Source organism: Carassius auratus, chromosome 1, assembly GCF_003368295.1.
Source record: "Carassius auratus strain Wakin chromosome 1, ASM336829v1, whole genome shotgun sequence".
Lineage (NCBI taxonomy): Eukaryota > Metazoa > Chordata > Actinopteri > Cypriniformes > Cyprinidae > Carassius > Carassius auratus.
In genome coordinates, this window is record NC_039243.1 from 25,836,452 (window position 1) to 25,846,722 (window position 10,271).

A 10,271-nucleotide genomic window follows, 5' to 3' on the forward strand; every position below is an offset into this window, starting at 1 on the left:
CCTCTGAAGGGACACTATGGGGAACACCTCGTCGTGACCCGTGTCTGAAGCATACTTTGAAAAACGCCAATGTGTTGGCCGGCGACAGCCTCTGACGTCGCTACCGGCGCGACTATAAATACGCGCCCGTAGGACCCGTCACTTATCTTCTTCGTGAAGCTTGCGTCCGAAGCATGGCAGGGAGCTAGAGGACGCAGTGTCTCATTCCCTCTCAGGGAACCATGGTTACATTCGTAACCTGAGACGTTCCCTGTCAAGGGAACTTCGAACTGCGTCCTCTGAAGGGACACTATGGGGAACAGTATACCCACGCCGCCATGCTGAGGGGAGTGCAGGCCAGAATCATGGCAAACACTAAGTACCAACTCTACCATTTCACCGGGAGTCGCCCCTGGGACGGTTCGACGGCTGTCCATGACATTATCCCTTATGGCCAAAGGCCTAAGCTACATACCCAACTTACCTGAAGGGCCTCGGCCCGGGGTAGAGCTGAAGGCTTGGAATCACGAAAGATTCCTTTAGAGGGATACGGCTAAGAACTTAGCACTGTTTATTACCAAGTCTTGCCTGTCACAAAGGAGGGGCTCTCGTGGCACTCTGATAAGAGCAGCTCGTAGATGGAATGGCCCGGGAGCAGAGCAATTGGAGGACGGAACATACAGATGAAGCCTCGGCCACGCCTGTACCATGGCGTCCAGCCCCAATGGAGCTGGATGAGTCAGAGGAAGCCAGAGGGGATAGTGCGACGCTCTCTTGAGCCGCAAAACCGATCCACCCAGGTCTGGCCAATCTCTCTAACTCTACTTCAACACCTTGGTGCGAAGGCGCCATTCCCCGAGCCTCAGCCCCTGCCTCAGCAGGATGTCTGCTCTCACAGTGCGTCTCAAAACAGTATGTAGTACTGGAGCGCTCTGATGAAAAAAACGAGAATTCAGTCTCCCATGAGAGGAGGACTCCGAGCTCCGAGCAGCATGCTCATAGGCGACCCTTTTAGAAAAGGGGAGCGCTGCTAAACTACCGCGAGAATTGCCCACACAGCCCCCCATGTTAAGGGGCGGTGCTTGAGGTGTATAACAAATACACACTGGTTGGATGAAGCCCAAGGAACCCCGGGGCTAATCATCTTAAGAAAGGGAACGAAGCGGAGCGCGTAACCCTTACCGTACAGGATTTTAGAAAGTGCGCAGAGCCTTGCGTGCACACTTACCACTTACGTGGATTTGAGACAGTGCGCAAAGTGTTCACGTGCACACTGACCACCATGTGGTTTTGAGAAAGTACACAGGCTTAGCGTGTGTACAGAAAAAAGTTACCTGACAACCACTGTATGTGGGAGCTCACCTTCAGAAAGACCTGTGAAGCCTACTATCTGATAACCACAATATGTGGGAGTTCACCAACAGAGAGGCCTAGAGAGGCCTACTACCGGTTACCTGATAACCACCTCAGTGGAAGTTAATATGGAACTCGACTCCAGGGAGGCCTGGTGAGGCCTACTACCTGACAACCACAAACCGTGGGAGCTTGTTTTTTTGTTTTTTGTTTTAGTGGAAACGCACAGCATGTGGGAGCTAAATCTCCAGGGAGGCCTGGTGAGGCCTGCTACCTGACAACCACAGTATGTGGGAGCTCACCATCAGAGAGGCCTGGTGAAGCCTACTATCTGAAAAGACCACAATATGCGGGAGTCCACACAGCCCCTCATGTTGAGGGAAGCGATGCTTGGGGTGTATAACAAATACACACTGGTTGAATGAAGCCCAAGAAACCTCGGGGCTAATCATCTTAAGAAAGGGAACGAAGCAGGGCGCGTAACCCTTACCGTATAGGATTTTAGAAAGTGCGCAGAGCCTTGCGTGCACACTTACCACTTACGTGGATTTGAGACAGTGCGCAAAGTGTTCACGTGCACACTGACCACCATGTGGTTTTGAGACAGTACACAGGCTTAGCGTGTGTACAGAAAGGTTCCTAAGCATCGCAGAGGCGCTGGATCGCACGGGAGAGGCGAGCTCCAACCCTCAAGCGAGGGGAGCATCACCTGAGGCAGTACATACAGAAGGACTCCGTAACTACCACCTCCCCGGATGCGCCAAGCGGCCAGGCGGCCCCTCAGGGTGACCTGGCCGGATATCCATGATATTCCCTGCAGTGCTATGCCAGTTCTGACGATCAGCCAGGCTCCTCGGGAGGGGTGTGGGACGAGCAACCGCAGAGCGCTTGCTTCCCGCACGTGGAACTCGCTCCGCGGTGGGTGTCGCGCCCTGGGGGGGCGAACCCACGCGGCACGGCCGCCTGCCGAAAGCGTGTGATCGTGGCCAGAGCACAAGGCTGGAACTGAGCACTGTAAAAGGAAACTCACAGAGTCTGTTAGAAGACATAACCACCAGCAACATAACACCCATAAGCAGAAAGGGTTACATACTCACCCACCCTCCTGTACTGGAGTCCCGCTTTACGGGGCGTCCCCTTTTGGTCCGGACCGTCAGTAAGGAGGTCACTATGAAAATAGGACCAACCAAAAACATAATAGGTCCAGGATAGGAGACTGTTATGTGAGAAACTTTCCACCTAACCACGATCAGGTGGAGCGCTGGTGGCTCTTCGTGACCCGCGATTCCTCTTGCCCCTGCCCTCAGGCGGGGGAGGAGCACGAGCCGCGACACTAGCCTTCTGCGCCCGTCTTCGATTCCTCAGATCGAGATGGGCCAGGACCCCTTTGTTGTTCGGGCTCTGCTACTGCGTATGATTTACCATTTAAGCGGGATGTATCCTGGAAGGGCTTAGATGGCAAAGAGGGAGATTTTAGAGAGGATGTTCCCCCACTGAGAGATAGCAAGCCAGCATCTCTTCTACAGGGGGCATCCTCTCATAGCCGTCCTCGTGCATGCCATCGATATCAGCAGAACTCGTATGCTGAAACCGATGGATGCAAGAGAAAACGGCCTCTTCCATTCCTTTTCAACTTCTGCATGTAAGTCAGGCAAGAATGGAAGGCTCACCTGGGCTGCGGGCTATGGTCAGAAAAATAACACTCATCGAGTCTACCTCGCGACGTTACCTTTCTGGCACACTTCCATGGCAAGTTTATTTATTTTTATTTTATTTAAAAAAAATATATATATATTTTTTTTTTTGCCGCGGCGCGATCCATAACCTCTAACAGCTCCCCTTACGCAGAGCAGGAGAAATGAGCGGCTCAGCCTCAGCTTCTTCACCACTCTCAAATATCTCCTGCTCTTTCTGGTTAGAACCCAGCAGAGCACTAACTTCAGTGTCAGAAAGGGTTAATGACAACGCATCTTCCTCTCGAAGTTCGCTCTCGTTTGCCGCCGGAGAGTGTGAGAGGAAAGTCCCTCTCTAAACTCCTCAGCGAGATCCACCTGCGATCCCCACGAGCTCATTCTCCTCCGTGCCTCGGCAACGGCGGGTCCTGAGCCGCGAGATCCAGATGACAAACGAGAGCGGAGCTTTTCCACAGAAAAACGCTCGCAGTGCGCGCAGATTGCCCCCTCAAGGACATCGCGCGCGTGCTCTTTGCCCAAACAAGAGACGCAAAGACTGTGTGTGTCATCAGGTGTCAAATAACGCTGACATGGATGCACACACTGTTTAAACGCCTTGCTAGTGGATGCCATGATAACCATAATAGATCGCTCTTACCATTCTGGTCGTTTCTCAGATGCACGCTTCAAACAAAACAGTCAATGAAGACGAAGAAGATAAGTGACGGGTCCTACGGGCGCGTATTTATAGTCGCGCCGGTAGCGACGTCAGAGGCTGTCGCCGGCCAACACATTGGCGTTTTTCAAAGTATGCTTCAGACACGGGTCACGACGAGGTGTTCCCCATAGTGTCCCTTCAGAGGACGCAGTTCGAAGTTCCCTTGACAGGGAACAATTTGCCATCATGGCATCATTTATTATGCTATCAATACCATATGATTTAAATGTATCATTTTACTTGTTTTAGTGCTTTATAAAGCCAGAAATGTCCTGTCCTAATTAACTGATTTCATGGAGAAGTACAATTAAAATAAACTTTTTAGAGGTTTTCTGAAGGCTGACAATATGACAGGACCAGTCTAAATTTTAAAATGTTAACTCATTTTTGGACATTTGTGATAGAATATCTAATTCAAGAATGAATTGTTCTTTTCAGTGACAGTGAAATTTAATTAAATGGTTCACAAGACCGGTCGGAATGCTTTGTTCATAAATTCACAAATTAAATTCAAATCACTGATTCAATGTTCCAGTCAAACTGGTTAACAGCTCAATGGTAGGAAAGATTATGAGAGAATAATCTTAATTTTGTTCTGTTAGTCACACATAGTTTTCAATAAACATCCTAATAACAAATTCCACCTCACTTTATGGCTTTGAATTTTGGAAAATGACAGAGAAAAACCTTACCAAACTGTCAACTTTCCACACGAGGAGCCTCCAAAGAATCCTGTACATTTTCTGGGCCAAAAGCAATTCTAACCAACAACTACTTGCACAATGCAAGCATGACACCAGAGGGAAAACAAAAGAGAGGAAGAATGAAGAACAGGTGGCGCTGAGCAGTGGAAGCGTAACTGAACATCTAAACCAAACCAGAGATACCATTTAGAAGCTGGCTCCAAAACAGACGCTGCATGACACACTGCTAGCCATAAAGAGCCATAAGGAAGAAAAGGTAGTCCTAAAACTTGTAATAGAGCACTAAATTTCTCTCTTAAGAGTCTGGAACAACCTGAAGCTGGAATTTTCTGAAGGAACAGATGAGTGTGGATGACTTTGTGGATGTATGAACATCAAACTGCGAACGCTAATGAAAGTGAGTTTTCTGCTTTCACAGGCTCTGGCTATGCCAAAGTGTGTCTGTGTGTGTGAAAAATGGAAGACTTGTTAAGAATAGTGCAATGAGGGTTTATACGTGTCTAGGTGTTTGTGTGTGTGTATGCGTGTGTGTTTGTGTTAAGCTGTGTGCAACAGTAAAACTGTGACAGTGTTTGAAGTTGACAGATACTCTGATTAACGCGCTGACTTTCTTCTTCAAAGTTTCCGTCAAGTTCCATCGCTCAGGTACAAGCATCGCCAACATGAAAGGCTAAGTTCAATTAGCCAATCAGTGCATCTGAGGCCTAGGCTTAAGGAGAAGAAAAAGTCCCTATTTGACAAGAATAAAAAAGGAATTGCAGAATACTTTTAAGAAGTTAAAGCTGTCCCCCTGTAAAGTTCCCAAAGTTCATAAAATCCTTCCGACAGAGATAGATTCTTTCAGATTCAGTTCAGACACAGTTCAGAATGCCATCATTAGTTAAAAACAAACAACACAATATTATCTTCAATAAGACTGACTTGTGATTTAAGTATATATATCACTTTCCCACAGTTTTGGCCATTTTTAGACAAAGATTCAGTTTGTTTATGCAACAAGTACACTCAAAAAAATGACTCTTTAAACTTACTTAAGTCAATTATGGACAGTGGTTCCACACAACCAAATTGTGTTTTGATAACATTAATGGAATTTTTTGAATCTATGCAAACTTCTTGTGTTGTGACAACACAACTGAATGAGGTAGAATCTATGTGAAATAGTAATGTTCAACCAACTCAATTTATTGACTTTGCTTCAACTTAAACTGGTTAAGTTAACCCAACATGTTTTGGTTTATTACAATCTAGCCAAATTTGTTTCACTCTATCAACATAAGGAGGTTTGTTTCAAATTACTCATTTCAATTATGGACAGTGGTTCCACACAATTAGTTCTAGTTACTTTAACACAATATTTTCTTTTTGAAGTTACTCCCTTCAACAAAGCATTTTTTGTATGTTTTGTCTTGTAATGAGACAAAAGACAAGATGTCACAAATGATCAAAGTGTATTTGTTAAACAAGCAATAAATAATTACACACAGTAAAATACAGTTTAAACCACATTACAAAATTACACAAAATAGCAAATACAATTCTAATTGGCATTCATGGGCAACCAATCAAACCTTATTCCAGGAACAGGAAGTGGCTCCAGAAATAACTTCTTCAGTATTCCAAATGTGTACCTGAGTTCAGGAGGGTTGCTCAAGTTCAGTCCATAAATCAGTCCCAGCAACATGGTTTTACAGACTGTAAACTGCTATAGGTCCTGAAGAACTTTATCCTTTAAAACTCCAACTTCTGCTGGACTGTCTTCAATGATGCAGCTTCAAATAGATTCCCACGAGTCTTCTGGATCACCTCCTGATTGCCGGCAACGTCTCTATCCTAGAAGTATTTAAAAGGATGGAGAACTCAAATTCTTGTGTATTAACTTTAACAAATAATTTATTAACCTTGAACTCACCATATACTCCATACTGCTAGGGTCTTCATTTGGATACTTCAATTTCATTAGTCTGAAGATGAAAACAACAAAATTTAGCCTTTGTTTTTTTTTTCTAAAATTACATGAAAAAAAGTCAGTCATTCATCTTCTTATGGGAAATCCAGGCAAGCAGTCAAGATGGGATTCTAACAAACATTACAGTGGAAAATGTTACACATCTGGACCCTGTATGGTTAACAACAGAACTGGAATGTTCCCAGACCCAGAAACATAGTAAGGACATCAGTAAAACAGTCCATGTGACACCAGTGGTTCAACCATAATTTTACAAAGTAAACAAAAATACTTTTTTGTGCAAACAAAATTAAAACAGCGACTTTATTCAACAATTCTTCTCCAAATCGCATCTTCCACCATTATCAACAGCACGTAAATAATTCATGCACATGGTGCTGCTGACCTACAACACGCCTGCACTGAGCCTTGATTACACGCAGAGGAAAGCAATGTTCATGCCTCTTGTTACTGTCCATAATGGCAGAATATGTGATTTGGAGAAGAATTGTTGATTAAAGTCGCTATTTTTGTTTTCTTTGCACAAAATGTATTCTTGTACCTTTGTAAAAGTGTGGTTGAAGCATTGATGCCACATGGACTGTTTTACTGATGTCCTTACTATGACTCTGGGAACATTTCAGTTGCATTGCAGCCTTTATGGAGGTTCAGAAATCTCTCGCATTTTCATAAAAATATTAGGGATGCACCAATTGACCGGCCATAAATTGGAAACCAGACGGTTTTTGCTTTAAATACGCAATTGGTAATCGGCCGGTCTTTGGAATTTTTTTCAGCCGATTTTTCCGGAAGTGCGCCCGCGTGCTCCGACTACATTACTTCTGTGTGAAAGCAAACACATCCCGAGATTGATTCCAGCATTGAACTCGGGTCGGGGACGTACTAACATTGCTGGGTTCAATCCCGGGACAAGCGCTGTGTGAACAAAAGCCAGATCTAATGCCGTGTCGTAGTGATGACATTATCGTGTGACTCTTTTACTGGCTGTTTTGAAGGAAGATCAACGTTCACTGAAAAAAAAAAAGTGCAAACTGTATGAAGCAGAGATCAGTTAGTTCCTCACTTTCCACGGTGACACCGAGATCGTTCGCCAGATTCAGTGAAAGTATTACATGCCTAATGTTTTCGACTCGTACATTACACGTCACGCCCTGATGTCACGTGTCGTTACGGGATCTGTATTTGCCGGAATCGCAGTGTGAAAGGGGCTTTATTGAGCTTTCCCTCAATTTTGGACTGTAGACTGTGGACTGTCCTTCCTTCTTGTTTGTTGCTTAAAGATAAAAAAAAAAAATCGTCCAGTTTGCTTGTAAAAGAAATCGGTATCGGCCATGAAAAATCATGATCGGGGCATCCTTAAAAAATATCATAATTTGTGCTCTGAAGATGAATGATGGTCTTACGGGTTTGAAACGACATGAGGGTGAATAATGACATGTTTATTTTTGGGTGATCTAGCCATTTAAACACACCTGAACCAGCTAATCAAGGTTCTTGGGAATTTTAAAACAAAAAAGTCTTACCTGAAGTTCCAGGCAGGTGTGTTAGAGCTGAACCCCACAGAACACTGGCTTTCCTAGAGCAGGTCTGGACACCCCTGCCTTGCATCAAAATAAATCCATCAGTTTATAGATATACCACATATTTTGTATTTATTGTATTAATAAACCTTATCTTATCTGTCTTTTTTTGTCAATTTCCAGTAACCAGTGAGAGAATAATGTTTTAATACAAGGTTGTGTTGAGTGCAGTTGTTCTTACCTGTGTAGTGGGCACCAAGAGGGTTTCAGTATTTGTCCAAGGTCTCTTCTTCAGTATGAAAACATCTTCGTAAATTTTGCAGTCCGAATCAAGTTTGGCAAAGATTGTTGATTCTAATGGGCCTATGGTAATTCTGGATGTCTCAAATTCTGCACAAACCTGTACACATGAAGTGCAATGTGTTACAAAAAAAAAAAAAAAAAATTGAACAGCAAAAACCAATTCAATGATCAAAATATTAAGTGATTTATTTGTGTGAGTGATGAATAGTGTCATGTTTACCATTCCTAAAGGAGGACCTGATTACATATCTGGAGCATATGTATAATGTGAACAGCTCAGAGTAGTGTCCGGTTTAAAGTCATTGTATGACCACACCGCCATGTTCATAAACAAAGCTTCAAATACTCCCACTGTGCTGAGCCAGGGCTCTCAAAACTCGGTCAACATCTCATGGTTGGACATTTATTGATTATTTATCTTTTTAAATTAGTTAAAATATACATATTATAACAAATAAAGGTAATTACTTCCACTTTTTAAAGTCATTATGTATTACTAATACAATTAATTTATACAAATATATTTTGCACACAAAATGAGATAAGAGAGAAACTCCTATTCGCCATTTGATTAGTTATATGAGGAAGTAGCTGAATGACAAATCATTCTGTCTCTTAACATCTCTTATTGTAAGCCATATGTATAATATAAAGTAAAGGTAAGTGATAGGACGTTTTATTTTTGGATAAACATTTTATTAATAAATACAATCTCTCTTAAAATACCTTATTGGGTTATGATAATCAAAACAGTTTGGTTTGATCTAGCGCAGAACTAAGACCCACTTATAAAATGATTTTATTATTAGCTAGCTCCATACCGGAGAGCTGCTTTATAAAAGGAAATCAAGTTATAATTCTAGCGACACTTACTCTGTATTTTCATGTTTAATATTGAAAAGCTATCGATTGCATAAAGGACTGTTATATAAATAAACGTGACTGGACTTTTCTTTACTGGAGTGCCTGGAGAACCTCAGAGTTCGTGCAAACATCCACATCGCTGTGTTCTTAAGAGCTGCTTTTACATCGCGGTCAGTTTTTTGTTGTGTTTATGCAGTTATTGAGAGGAAGGCGTGCAGTATATATTTACATATTCATCCAAGGTTCGGATCGGGTCGGTTTGCCTCAAACTGAAGTGCTATCTTCTTCTTTTTAATTGAATCAGGAGAGTGTATTACAATCTTGCGCTACAGCGCCACACTGGTCAAAATGCATTAATGCAGGCTTTCAAATCAGGCAGATACGAGATCAAACCACTAACGTTACTCAAAAACATTTGCTGAAAATTTTATTTTTATCGTCGACGTTGTCGATAATGTCGAGTAATTGTTTCAGCCCTAGTGTATATATATATATACTAAAGTAAATACATTACAGAGAGTCGTGCGCTTTCACATCTCCCAACGCTTCAAAATCATCTATTAACGGTGCAATAAACCGATTACACAATACTAGACTGCAAAACAAAAGCACCCCAAAACAGAAACTCTAAGAGAAATTAAAGACTTTGACTTAACACAATAAAAACTTTAGATTTTCTTACCTGACTGATACCTCTTGCTCCCCTCCACACCGTCATCAAATGCGTTGGAAATCGTCACTTCCGGTTTTTTTTGAATCACGAAATTAAACCCTTTACGTTACTTTAACGATTGATAATTAAGTAAAATTTAAAATTAAACATTTTAAGTTGATTAAACACAATACAATTGTGTTTTGTCGGAAAACTAAATATATTTGTGTTGTTTTAACAAAACATATATGTGTAAAACGAACAGTGCCGGAAAACCATTTTTTTGAGTGTATGCAACATATTGTAACTTTAAAAACCCAATATTTCTCCAGTCTAAAAATATAAATATAAATAATTGGTTAAAATTCAAGATTTATTAAAAGTAATCTGCAGGAACAGTTTACTTGTTTAAATCATCTTTTTTTATTATTTCTTCTTTTTTTCTTCTAAGCACATATATATGCAGTGATAGCATTACATTGTATAATGAGTTCATTTTATTTAAAAAAATCTAATTAAAACAAAGTATTTTAATT

The 10,271-nt window shown here is 42.1% G+C and overlaps 2 long non-coding RNA genes across 2 annotated transcripts; both read right to left on the bottom strand.

Moving 5' to 3' along the window:
• Positions 1–5,863: 5,863 nt before the first annotated feature.
• LOC113062113 (uncharacterized) lies at positions 5,864–7,401 on the bottom strand. Its single transcript, XR_003278523.1, has 2 exons — positions 6,340–7,401; positions 5,864–6,260 (listed from the first exon to the last, which is right to left on the bottom strand). It is a non-coding gene; the product is annotated as an uncharacterized LOC113062113 (long non-coding RNA).
• Positions 7,402–7,936: 535 nt separating this feature from the next.
• LOC113062582 (uncharacterized) lies at positions 7,937–9,999 on the bottom strand. The gene is made up of 3 exons (XR_003278597.1): positions 9,766–9,999; positions 8,158–8,316; positions 7,937–7,997 (listed from the first exon to the last, which is right to left on the bottom strand). It is a non-coding gene; the product is annotated as an uncharacterized LOC113062582 (long non-coding RNA).
• Between the last annotated feature and the right edge of the window lie 272 nt (positions 10,000–10,271).